Source organism: Muscardinus avellanarius (genome assembly GCF_963383645.1).
Source record: "Muscardinus avellanarius genome assembly, chromosome: 1".
NCBI lineage: Eukaryota > Metazoa > Chordata > Mammalia > Rodentia > Gliridae > Muscardinus > Muscardinus avellanarius.
In genome coordinates, this window is record NC_137786.1 from 102,596,851 (window position 1) to 102,609,726 (window position 12,876).

Sequence of the window (12,876 nt, forward strand, 5' to 3'; positions counted from 1 at the left end):
TAACCAAATGGACCTATTGGACACATATAGAATATTTTACCCAACTACAAAGGAGTTTACATTTTTCTCAGCTGCTCACGAAACCTTCTCCAAAATAGATCACATCCTGGGACAAAAAATGAGCACTAGCAAATTTTAAAAAGTTACATATTTCCCTGTGTCATTTCAGACCATAATGGAATGACACTAGAAATCAACTCTAAGAAGACCCAGAGAAACAACATACACAAGTGGAGACTGAACACCACACTTCTGAATGAAGAATGGGCCATAGAAGATGTAAGAGGTGAAATCAAGAAATTATAGAAACAAATGAAAATAAAGATACAGCATATCAAATCCTCTGGGACACTTTGAAGGCAGTATTAAGAGGAAAATTTATAGCACTGAGTGCTCAAATAAGAAAAAATGAAAATCTTGAAATAAATAACCTAACAACACATCTCAAAGCCCTTGAAAAGCAGGAACAATGAACCCCAAAGCCAGCAGAAGACAGGAAATTATTAAAATTAGAGCAGAAATTAATGAAATAGAGAATAAAAAAAAATACAGCCAGCATTTGGGAGACTGAGACAGGAGGATGGCAGTTTGTGAATAGTTCAGCTACTTAGTGAGGCCCTTTGCAACTCAGTGAGATCCTGTTTCAAAATAAAGAATAAAAAATAGTGCTGTGCATAAATAAAAATAGCTCAGAGATAGACAACAAAACCAAAAGCTGGTTTGTTGAAAAAATTAACAAGATTGATAAACCAATAGCCAACCTAACTAAAAGAAGGAAGAATCAACCCAAATTATGAAGATAAGAAATGAAAAAGGAGACATTACTACTGACAGTGTAGAAATCCAGAGGATTATCAGAAACTACTTTGAAAATGATAATCCAAAAAACTGGAAAATCTGGAGGAAATTGACAACTTCCTAGATAAATACAACCTTCCTAAACTGAGTCAAGAAGATATAGAACACTTAAACCAATCAATAACAATCAAAGAGATTGAAACAGCAATAAAGAGCTTACCATCAAAGAAAAGCCCAGGACCAGATGGTTTCCCAAGTGAATTCTATAATACCTTTATAGAAGAGCTAACTCCATTACTCCTCAAACTATTTTGTGAAATAGAAAAAACTAGGACTCTCCCAAATACATTCTATGAAGCCAACATCACACTAATACCCAAACCGAATAAAGACAGTTCAAGGAAGGAAAACTACAGGCCTATATCTCTGATGAACTTGGATACAAAACTATTAAACAAAATACTAGCTACATGCATTCAAAACCACATCAAGAAAATCATACACCATGACCAGGTAGGGTTCATCCCAGGGATGCAAGGCTTGTTTAACATATGAAAATCAATCCATGTAATTTACCATATAAACAGAACCAAGGACAAAAATCACATAATCATTTCAATAGATGCTGAAAAGGCATTTGATAAAATTCAACATCCATTTATGATAAAAACACTGCAGAGAATTGGAATAGAAGGAACATATCTCAACATTATTAAGGCAATCTACAATAAGCCCACTGCCAATATCATATTAAATGGGGAAAATCTTCAAGAATTCCCCCTAAAAACAGGAACGAGACAAGGATGTCCATTATCACTTCTCTTCAATATAGTACTAGAGACTCTAGCCAGAGCAATGAGGCAAGAAAAGGAAATCAGAGGACTACAAATAGGAAAAGAAGAACTCAAACTTTCACTATTTGCAGATGACATGATACTATATTTAGAAAACCCAACAAACTCAACCAAAAGGTTTATAGAACTGATCTACAATATCAGCAAAGTATCTGGATACAAAATCAATCTTAAAAAATCAGAAGCTTTTCTGTACACCAACCATAAATCCACTAAAAAAGAAATTCAGAAAACACTTCCACTCAGGATCTCCCAGAGAAAAAATAAAATATAATACACCAATAAAAAAAGAAAACAGAAGCAAGTTACAGAACCAGAGAAGAGATGAAGTTGATCAGCAGGTAATCTATGTAAAGAAGAAATAATATTATATCAAGCAGAAGTTAGAACACAAAATGACAGGAAACAAAAATCATATTTCAACAATGACTCTGAATGTTAAAGAACTTAACTCACCAATCAAAAGACATAGACTGGCATTGCAAATTAAAAAATAATCCAAATATATGCTGCTTGCATGAAACTCAACTTATAGCCAAAGACATTCACAGATTGAAAGTGAAAGGATGGGAAAAGTTATATCATACCGATGGAGACCAAAAATGGGCAGGGGTAGCAACACTGATATCCAACCAAACTGACTTTAAGCTAAAACATATCAGAATAGACAAAGTAGGGCACTTCCTTTTATTAAAAGGAACAATTCACCAAGAACATATAATGATAGTAAATGTTTATGCCCCAAATGTGGGTGCAACCACATTTGTAAAACAAACCCTCTTGGATATCAGATCTCAAATAGACCCAAATACAATAATATTGGGAGACTTAAACACACCTCTCACACTACTGGATCCATCTTCAAGGCAAAATATGAGTAAAGACTCTCCAGAACTAAAGAAAACTATAAACCAAATGGACCTAATAGACATATACAGAATATTTCAAACAGGAACACCAGAATACACATTCTTCTCAGCAGCCCATAAAACCTTCTCAAAAATAAATCACATCCTGGGCCACAAAACAAGCACCAGAAAATTCAAAAGATGTAATATAATTCCCTGCATCTTTTCAGACAATAATGGAATGAAAGTAGAAATCAACAACAGGAAACTCAAAATAAACTACTTAAATACATGGAGATTGAATGATACACTATTGAATGACAAGTGGGAAGGTTGGAAATTAGGGGAGAAATAAAGAAATTTCTAGAAATAAATGAAAATAGAGAAACAACTTACCAAAATCTATGGGACACTTTGAAGGCAGTGTTAAGAGTGCCCATATAAGAAGAACAGAGAGTCACCAAGTAAAGAACCTAATGACACATCTCAAGGACCTAGAAAGACTGAAACAGTCTAATCCTAAAGCCAGCAGAAGGCAGGAAATTATTAAAATCAGAGCAGAAATAAATAAAATAGAGAACAAAAAATAATCCAAAGAATCAACAAAACAAAAAGCTGCTTCTTTGAAAAGATTAATAAGATTGACAAACCCTTGGCCAACCTAACCTAAAGAAAGAGAGAATCAATTCAAATTATTAAAATCATAAATGAAAAAAGAGACATCACTACATAAGTGGGGAAATTCAAAGGATTATCAGAAACTATTTTGAAAATTTATACTCCAATAGACTGGAAAACATGGAAGAAATTGATAGATTTCTAAGCACATATAACCTACCTAAACTGAACCAAGAGGACATAGTAAGCCTAAACCAACCAATAGCAAGCAAAGAAATAGAAACAACAATAAAAATTCTGCCATCAAAGAAAATCCCAGGCCCTGATGGGTTTCCAGCTGAATTCTACAAAACCTTCAGTGAAGAACTAATCCTAATACTTCACAAATTGTTCCGGGAAGGTGAAAGAGATGAGATCTCCCAGATTCCTTCTATGAGGCCAGTATCACATTAATCCCCAAACCAAATAAAGATACTTCAAGAAAGGAAAATTACAGACCAATATCCTTGGTGAACATAGATGCAGAAATTCTAAACAAAACACTAGCTATATGCATTTAAAACCATATCAAGAAAATTGTACACCACAACCAAGTTGATTTCATCCCAGAAAAGCAAAGCTGGTTCAATATACACAAATCAATACACATTATTCACCACACAAATAGAAATGAGAAAAAACCCCACATGATCATATCAATAGATGCTAAAAAAGCATTTGACAAAATTCAAAACCCATTCATGTTAAAAAACAATGTAGAAAACTGGAATAGAATGAATGTATTTCAATATCACAATGGCAATATATAATAAACCTAAAGCCAATTAAATTAAACTATCCTTATTTGTAGATGACTTGACCCTTTATCTAGAAGACCCAAAGACCTCAACCAAAAGACTTCTGGAGCTGATTAACCAATTCAGCAAAGTTGTAGGATACATAACCAACCTAAATAAATCAGTTGCTTTTCTTTATGTCAACAATGAATTTACAATGAAAGAAAGAAAACAATTCCATTCACTATAACCTCAAAACTAATAAAATACCTGGGAATAAATCTAACCAAAGATGTAAGAGACTTCTACAAAAAAACCTATAAAACATTAAGGAAAGAAATTGAAGAAGACCTTGGAAGATGGAAAGATCTCCTATGCTCATGAATATGCAGAATAAATATAATCAAAATGGCCATTCTGCCAAAAAGTGATCTATAGATTCAATGCAATTCCCATTAAAATACCAGTGACATTCTTCACAGACCTATAAAAATCAGTTATGAATTTTATATGGAGAAAGAAAAGACCCAGAATAGTCAAAGCAATGTTCAGCAATAAGAACCATGCAGGAGGCACCACAATCTCAGACTTCAAATTATAATATAGAGCAATAGTAGTAAAAACAGCATGGTATTGGCACAACAACAGGTATACTGACCAGTGGAACAGAATAGAAGATACAGAAACAAACCCACACACCTATAGTCAATTAATCTGTGACAAAGAGGCAAAACTCATACGCTCAGAAAGGACAGCATTTTCAACAAATGGTGCTGGGAGAACTGGCTATCCATTTGTAGAAAGATGGATCTAAATCCTTATCTCTTACCATGCACAGGAATCAACTCGAGATGAATCAAAGACTTAGAAATTAGACCAGAGACTGTGAAGTTATTAGCGGAGGGCATAGGCTCAACACTCCAACATATAGGCACAGGCAGTAACTTTCTCAACAAGACCTCCAAAGTGCAGGAAATTAAAACAAGAATTTACAAGCGGGATGGCATCAAACTAAAAAGTTTCTTCTCATCAATGGAAACCATCAAGAACCTAAAGCGAAAGCCTACAGAATGGAAGAAGATATTTACCAGCCAGCACTCTGATAGAGGGCTAATATACAGAATATACAAAGAGCTCAAAGGACTCTACACTAGCAAAACAAATAACCCAATAGCCGGGCATGGTGGGACACGCTTGTAATTCCAGCATTCGGGAGGCTGAGACCGAAGGATCACTGTTCAAGGACAGCCTTAGCTACTTAGTGAGGCCCTCTGCAACTTAGTGAGACCCTGTTTTAAAATAAAGAATTGCCGGGTGTGATGGCGCACACTTGTAATCCCCACGCTTGGGAGGCAGAGACAGGAGGATCACGTAGGTTCTAAGCCAGCCATGTGCGCTGGCTTAGGAGACCCTGTTTCCAAATAAAATTGTAAAAATAGGTCTGGGAGTGTAGCCTGGAGGTAGCAGGGCTTCCAGAAACCCCAGAACCACCAATAAATAAATAAAATAAAATAAAATAAAGAATAAAAAATAGGGCAGGGGGTATTGCTCAGAGGTAGAATGCCCCTGGGTTCCATCCCAGACCCACACACACACACAAAAAGGGCAACTGAACTGAGTAGACACTTCATAAAAGAAGAGATACAAATGGCCAATAAATACATGGAAAGATGTTCAACATCATTAGCCATCAGGGAGATTCAAATAAAAACTACGCTGAGATTCCATCTAACCCTAATCAGAATGGCAAGCATAAAGAAATCAAATAAAAAAAATGCTGGTGAGGATGTGGGGAAAGAGGAACTTTTTTTACACTGTTGGTGGGAGTACAAAGTAGGCCATCTGCTATGGAGATCAGTGTGGAGATTTCTTAGAAAACTGGGAATAAATCCACCACATGATCCAGCTCTACAACTCCTGGGTATTTTTCCAGAGGTTGAAATCGGAGAACTACAGTAACATATGCATACCTATGTTCAAAGCAGCACAATTTGTAATAGTCAATAATGGAACCAATCCAGGTCTCCATCAACAGATGAATGCATTGCAAAATTATGGGAAATATGCATAATGGAATTCTATTCAGCTATAAATAACAAAATCATGGCATTCGTAAGAAGATGGAAAGATCTGGAGAACATTATGTTAAGTGAGATCAGCCAAGCACAGAAAGAGAAGGGACATATGTTTTTTCTAATATGCCCAAACTAGGGAGCATTCGGGATACCAGAGGGACTCCAGTTAATGGCATGGAAACCTCAGCAAACCTAGAATGGAAGGATAGGAGAGGAAGAAGGCTGAGTTTGTTTAATAGAGAAGCTACATTCGAATATGTGTAAAAGTATGACTATAGCATGGGCAGTCTGGACACTTATTGTTGGGAGGAGGAAAGGGGAACTGGGCAGGAGAGGGCACCAAGCATAGTCTAAATGTATATCATTTTCAATATGTTCCACTTATAAATAGATTTAAAAAATAATAAATAAAAAATAAAAATACAGAGTGCCAAAACAAAAAAAGTTTTATTTACAAATTAGGCACATTAAGAGATTAACAAAAACTAATCAGACCTAAAGGTGCTGGTGCATGTTTGTAGTCCCAGTAATTGAGAGGCTGAGACAGGAGGATTGCAGGTTCTTGGCCAGCCTCAGCTACTTAGTGAGGCCATGGTGGCACATGCTTGTAATCCCAGCATTCGGGAGGCTGAGACTGGAGGATCAAGGTTAATAGAGAGCCTCAGCTACTTAGTGAGGCTTGCTGCAACTTATTGAGACCCTGTTTCAAAATAAAGAATAAAAATAGGGCAGGGGGTGTAGCTCAGAGGTCAAATGCCCATGGGTTCCATCTCCAGACCTGAAAAAAAAAAAGAAAAAGAAAAAAGAAGATCCAGGAAAACCCAGAATTTTAGCTTTGACTTCTTAAAGGCCAGACAGAGCATAATTTTTTTATTGTGAGAACTTTCACCTTTTCACTGAAAGGAAGCACCTTATAGTTCTCCTTTGATATATATGAGTGGACAGCTACATTACTCTTGCATTTTTTTTCCCTTCTGGGGATTGAACACAAGGCCTTGCCTACACTAGGCAAATGCACCAACACTGATCCACACATTCAGCCCATATTCTTGTCCTTTGGGGTCATCATTGAGCCCTTATCCTCTGCAGTGTCTTATGTTGATACTGTCTCCTGTCTCAATACTATCCTTCTGAGCCTGGTGTGTTGCTACTACAAATTACCATAAATTTGGTTACCTGAAACAAAAGTTTATTCTTTCATAGTTCTAGGGGCCAGGTCTAAAGTTATTTTTTATCTGGACCTCATTAGTAATGTCTATGTTTTTGCCCAAATAATTACCATTATACTTAGGATTTCTTTAAATGCCCTTTTTGGAGCTGGGCGTGGTGGCACATGCTTGTAATCCCAGTGCTTGGGAGACTGAGACAGGAGGATAGCACAGCTTCGAAGCCAGCCTTAGCTACTGAGTGAGGCTCTCAGAAACTTAGTGAGACCCTGTTTTCAAATAAAGTATAAAATAGGTCTGGGAGTATAGCCCGGAGGTAGAAAAGCCCCTGGGTTCCACCCACAGTACCACGACTAAAAGATGGGGCTATGGGTGTAAATCAGAGGTACAGTGGCCCTGGGTTGCATCCCCAGTACTGAAAAAAAAAAGACTATCCTCCCATCTCTCAGAAATTCCTTCTGCTTCTCAGATCCAGACCACCAGCAAACCCTATTTCCTAAATCAAACAGGATCACTTATCTTCCCCTCCCCTGTGTCCCCAGTCCAGAGTTTTCTAGCATTCCTGGCCTGGACCACTGCAGCAACCTCCTTGATCCCAGCCCCCTTCAGCTTCTAATAGTATAGCTATAATGTGGGCTTCCAAGGGCATGTGGTAGTCTTAGGGAGAAGACTACATAGGGCTGCCCTTGTGGTCCATTATTAGTCTGTATTACAGTATACTAGACCCTCAACATGCCAGAAATTTCAGCATTGGTAGAAAAGCCAAATGGAGGTGATCCTGCCCAGGTTACCTCCTGTGTGAGTCTTCCACTGACTAATTGGGGTCAGACCTGGGGAAACAGAGGGGGATGATGGGTGGAGTGGACCTAAATCTCTGTGTTGCCCAGGCTGGTTTCAATCATGATCCCCCTGCCTCAGCCTCCTGAGTAGCTGAGTTCTGTATCTGATAAGGACTTAATATCCCTACTATTTTTATTAAAATATGACAGTGATTTTAGTAAGAAAAAAGAAATGAAAAGAATTTTTTATAGGAACAACTGTCCAACAGATAGAAATTCAATTTTGAATAATGACTTTTGCATGTCACAGATATGCACAGCTGTGCCTGATTGAAATATATGATTTTAAAACTAGTGATAGTTTATTATGACCACATAGTTTTAGTCAAAGTTTGATGTAATGATGGCATTCTGATTATGAATTGGATTGAAATTGAAGGAAATCCTTCCTTCCTCCCTTGTACTGGGGATTGAACTCAGCAATACTTTACCTCTGAAGTATACTCCCAGTCCTATATTTAGTTATTAATTTGAAATAGGTTCTCACTAGGTTGCTGAGGCTAGTCTTAAGCTTGCAATCCTCCTGTCTCAGCATCTCAAGTACTGGGATTATAGGAATATGCCACTACAGTCAACTGAAGGAAAGGTTTCTTCTCCTCTTCCTCCTCCTCCTCTTCCTTTCTTCTCTTCCTCCTTTTTTATTTTTGTAATACTGGGGATTGAACCCAGAGACATTCTACTTCTGAACTATACTCTAACCATTTTTATTTTTTTGTTTTGAAATATCATCTTGGTAGGTTGCTGAGTCTTCCTAAGTTGTTGAGGCTAGTCTCAAACTGGCAATTCTCCTGTCTCAGCCTCCCAAGTTCTGGAATTACAGACATGGACCATCATGCCCAGCAAGGAAAGATTTCTTACTAGGCTATTCTCTAATAATTTTTTTCTAAAAACATAATATTAGCACTATTTACATTTTTTATTTTGAGTGTGAACTATTATAAGATTCTCAGTGTGTGTGCCTGATAGTAACTTTTTCCTTATTTTTGTTGAAATAAGACAATGATTGGCTTTAGTACGAAAAAAGGTATGACTGGAGCATTAATGTTGAAATTAGGATCCAATAGATAGAAATTTCATTTGGAATAATGACTTTTGGATGGGAAAGTTCTAAGTTCAAAACTTAGGTCATTTTAAAAATAATAAGGACCGGCGAATTCACGGGACGGCTACAGCAAGCCGAGGTGAGCCACTGCAGAACAGCCAGGCGGGATTTCTCCGCGCAGAGAGCATCTAAAGCTCCCAGTGGCCGAGCTCAGCACACGTTGCAGGGATTCAGAGTAGAAATCAAAACCAAGAAGAAAAACACCAGCCCCACAGCCGAGGGCGTAGCAGTGGCGCCATATTGCCACCGGTGGCAGCAGCACCAAATTCAGCGAGGCCAGTACAGCTACATCTGCGTACTCAAGAACAGTGAGTTAAATTGCGGGCCACAGAGGAGAAATCCCAGTACTGTACTCCCTGGGACTTGACCCAGTGGGGGAGGGGCGGTGGCAGAGATATCACACCATAGGAGAACGTGCAACCTGGCACCCCCCACAGTCTAAAGCAGCCTCTATCGACTCTCTGGGTAGGTGACTCTGTGCTACAACCCAGTAAAGGAGTAGTGGGGTCTGAGATACTACTGACTCGAGATCCAGAACACCTTAAGTGAAGCCATAGTGACCCAAGGGAAAAACCCAGAGAAGGCACAAACATCTGAAATCATGGGAAAGAGGAATAATACTGGAGTAATAAATGCCCACAACCCCACAACATCAGAACCCGATAAAACTGAAAATCAGAGATTTCTAGAAGATCAAATCAGGAAAATAACTGTAGAAATAATAGAGGTGCTTCGAAAAGAACTCAGAGAGAGCCAAAAAGAGATAAAGGATGCAATTAATGAAGTAAAGGCCTCAATTCAAAGCACAAACAACCGATTAGACCACATGGAGAACAGAATCTCACTCTTAGAAGATGAGAAATCAAAAAATGAATGCATAGTTTCTAATCTAGAAAAAAATATCCGACAGCAGGAATCTGATATTGAAGAAATATGGGCCCATTTTAAGAGAGCTAACCTAAGAATAATTGGAATAGAGGAGGGAAAAGAAAGTGAAACCAAAGGGATCAACAATCTCTTCAAGGAAGTAATAGCAGAAAATTTTCCAGACATAGAGCAAGAGGTCGATACACAGGTCCAGGAAACTTATAGAACTCCCTTTAGACAGGATCGAAGAGGATCCCCACGCCACATAATTGTCAAAATGACCAATGTGGAAGCCAAGCAGAGAATCTTAAAGGCAACAAAAGCAAAGGGCCAAGTGACATTCAGAGGCAAACCAATTAGAATCACTCCAGACTTCCCAAACCAAGTCATGAGAGCCAGAAGGGCTTGGAGTAACATATTCCAAACTCTGAAAGAAAACAACTTCCAGCCAAACATTTCCTACCCAGCAAAACTTTCTATCAAATTAGATGGAGAAATAAGAAGCTTCCATGACAAACAGCAACTGAAGGAATTTATGTCTTCAAAACCAGCACTAGAGAAAATACTCAAAGAGATTAACTACAAAGAAGAAATAGGTAACACACTCCAGAACTAGAGAAACAAGATTTTCCATCCAACAGACAACTAAGATTGGTTATCTGTGGAGATTCATTATTTATGTTAGTCTTTTACCTATCTCTAAAGGGTATTGTTTGCCTTTATTGTTGTTAATTTTTAGGATTTCTAGTTGGAATATTAATATACCTTCAGATATAGCAATTGGAAATATTTTATCCCATTCTATTAGTAACTGTTAACTCTGTTTACATTGTCTTTGGATATACAATATTTTTTTATTTTTTAGGGAGTTTGTATACTCCTCTGTTGCCTGTGCCATTGAAATCATAATCAAGAAATCACTGCCAATTTCAATGTTGTGAGGTTTTATGACCCAGATTTTCTCCTAAAAGTTTATAGTCTTAAGATTTATATTTAGGTCTTTTATCTATTTTGAGTTAATATTTGTATATGGGATTAGGTAAGGGTCCAATTTTATTCTTTTCCATGTAATTATTATTTTTTTTAACAATATTTTGTTAAAAGATTAATATTTCCACCACCAAATGTTCGTGGAAACCTTGTCAAAAATAACTTGACAATATAGGGAAGAATTTAGCTCTAGGCTTTTATTTAACTCCAATGGTTTATATATCTGCCTTCAGAATAGTACTACACTGTTTCAATTATTGTAGCTTTATATGGTTTGAAATCAGAAAATATATATCTTCTAGCTTTGTTCTTTTTCAAGATCGTTTTGGGTACCTAGAGTCCATATTCCACATTAGGATAGATTTTTTTTCTGAAAAATAAATATATAAATATATGATAGTTTCACCTAAAAAATAGAAAAAAAATATTCTCTGGTAAGAAAGAAAGCAAAAAGAAATATTGAAATGTTATCTTTAAGTCATCAAAAGCTTGGTATCAGACAAATGAAACTGTTATGTGAGATTATCATTTTTAATTTTAGATAAATTGCCATAATACTAGATGTCAACTACTAAGCCAAGCATGGGAGGGAGGGATAGGGAGAGAATGGGGTGGGGATTGGGTGGGGGCTGACTGGGAAAAGTGTGCATGTATGTCTACAAAAGTATGTATCCTACTATGATGTATGAATACAGTGCACCAATAAAAAAAAGAAATTAAAAATAAATAAGTAAATAAATAAATATTAAAAAAAACAAAAAATAATAAGCAACAAAGAAAACCTTCAAATATCTTTATTCAAAATTCATTTTTTGTATTTGTGATTAAAATCAAGGACATTTTACATCTGATCAACACCCCTATCTCTTTTTTATTTTGAAGCAGGGTCTTGATAAGTTGCTGACGGTCTTGCCATGTTGCTGAGGTTGGCCTCAAATCTGTGATTCTCCTTTCTCAGTCTTCCAAGTACTGGGATTATAGGCATGGCCACCATGCCCGTCTTTCATTCATACATTTAAAGTACCAGAATATGATGAATTCACTCATGCAATACTGAAGAAGTTTCAAATGTATTCCAGAATTTTTTTAAATGCCAGATATATACATATCTGGTAAGCATTTATTTACAAATAAATAAATCTATAGCCAGTTGTAGCTGGTAGTCATGCCTGTAATCCCAACTACTATATATATATATATATGTATCTATCTATCATCTATCTATAGAATATACACATATATATCCAAAACTGTTCTATAATAAAGAGAACTTTAATAGTTGAAGTCCATTATCTTAAAACTTTCTTAATACATAACCAGACATGGTGGCCGTGCCTGTTATCCCAGAATTTGAGAGGCTGAGACAGGAGGTACCCAGGTTTGATGCTAGTATGTGCTAACTTAGTGAGTCTCTGCTTCAAAATTAAAAAAAAAAAAATAGGGCTTAGGATGTAGCTCAGTGGTAGAATGCCCCTGGGTTCAACCACAGTAACACACACACACACACACACTGAAGCATACATTTACATGTATTTAATAAAAATATGTGAGCTGGTAAATCGTTTTAAGTGCAGTATGTAATGAGAGGTTGTTTAAACATATCCCGAGATTTCTCAAATCCAATTCTAATATTTTTGTATTAATAGTTGAAGATACTGAATTATATATTATCAATGGAGATTTGAACCTGTTTTAGATATATAAGGGCATTAATTGAAATACACTACGTTGGAGAAAATTGCAATGAATAGACTGTATTTTGAAAGATCAAGTAATAGATCGAAAATTCACATAGCCACATGATGTCGCTGTACACCACAAAGTCTTGTCAATAGCAATGAGGTGCTGATCACTACAAACTGAAGGAGAAAGCTCCATTTTGTCGCCACCCAGGAGAAGACAAAAAACAGTAAGGATAAACGATTGAAAACATGACTTGATTT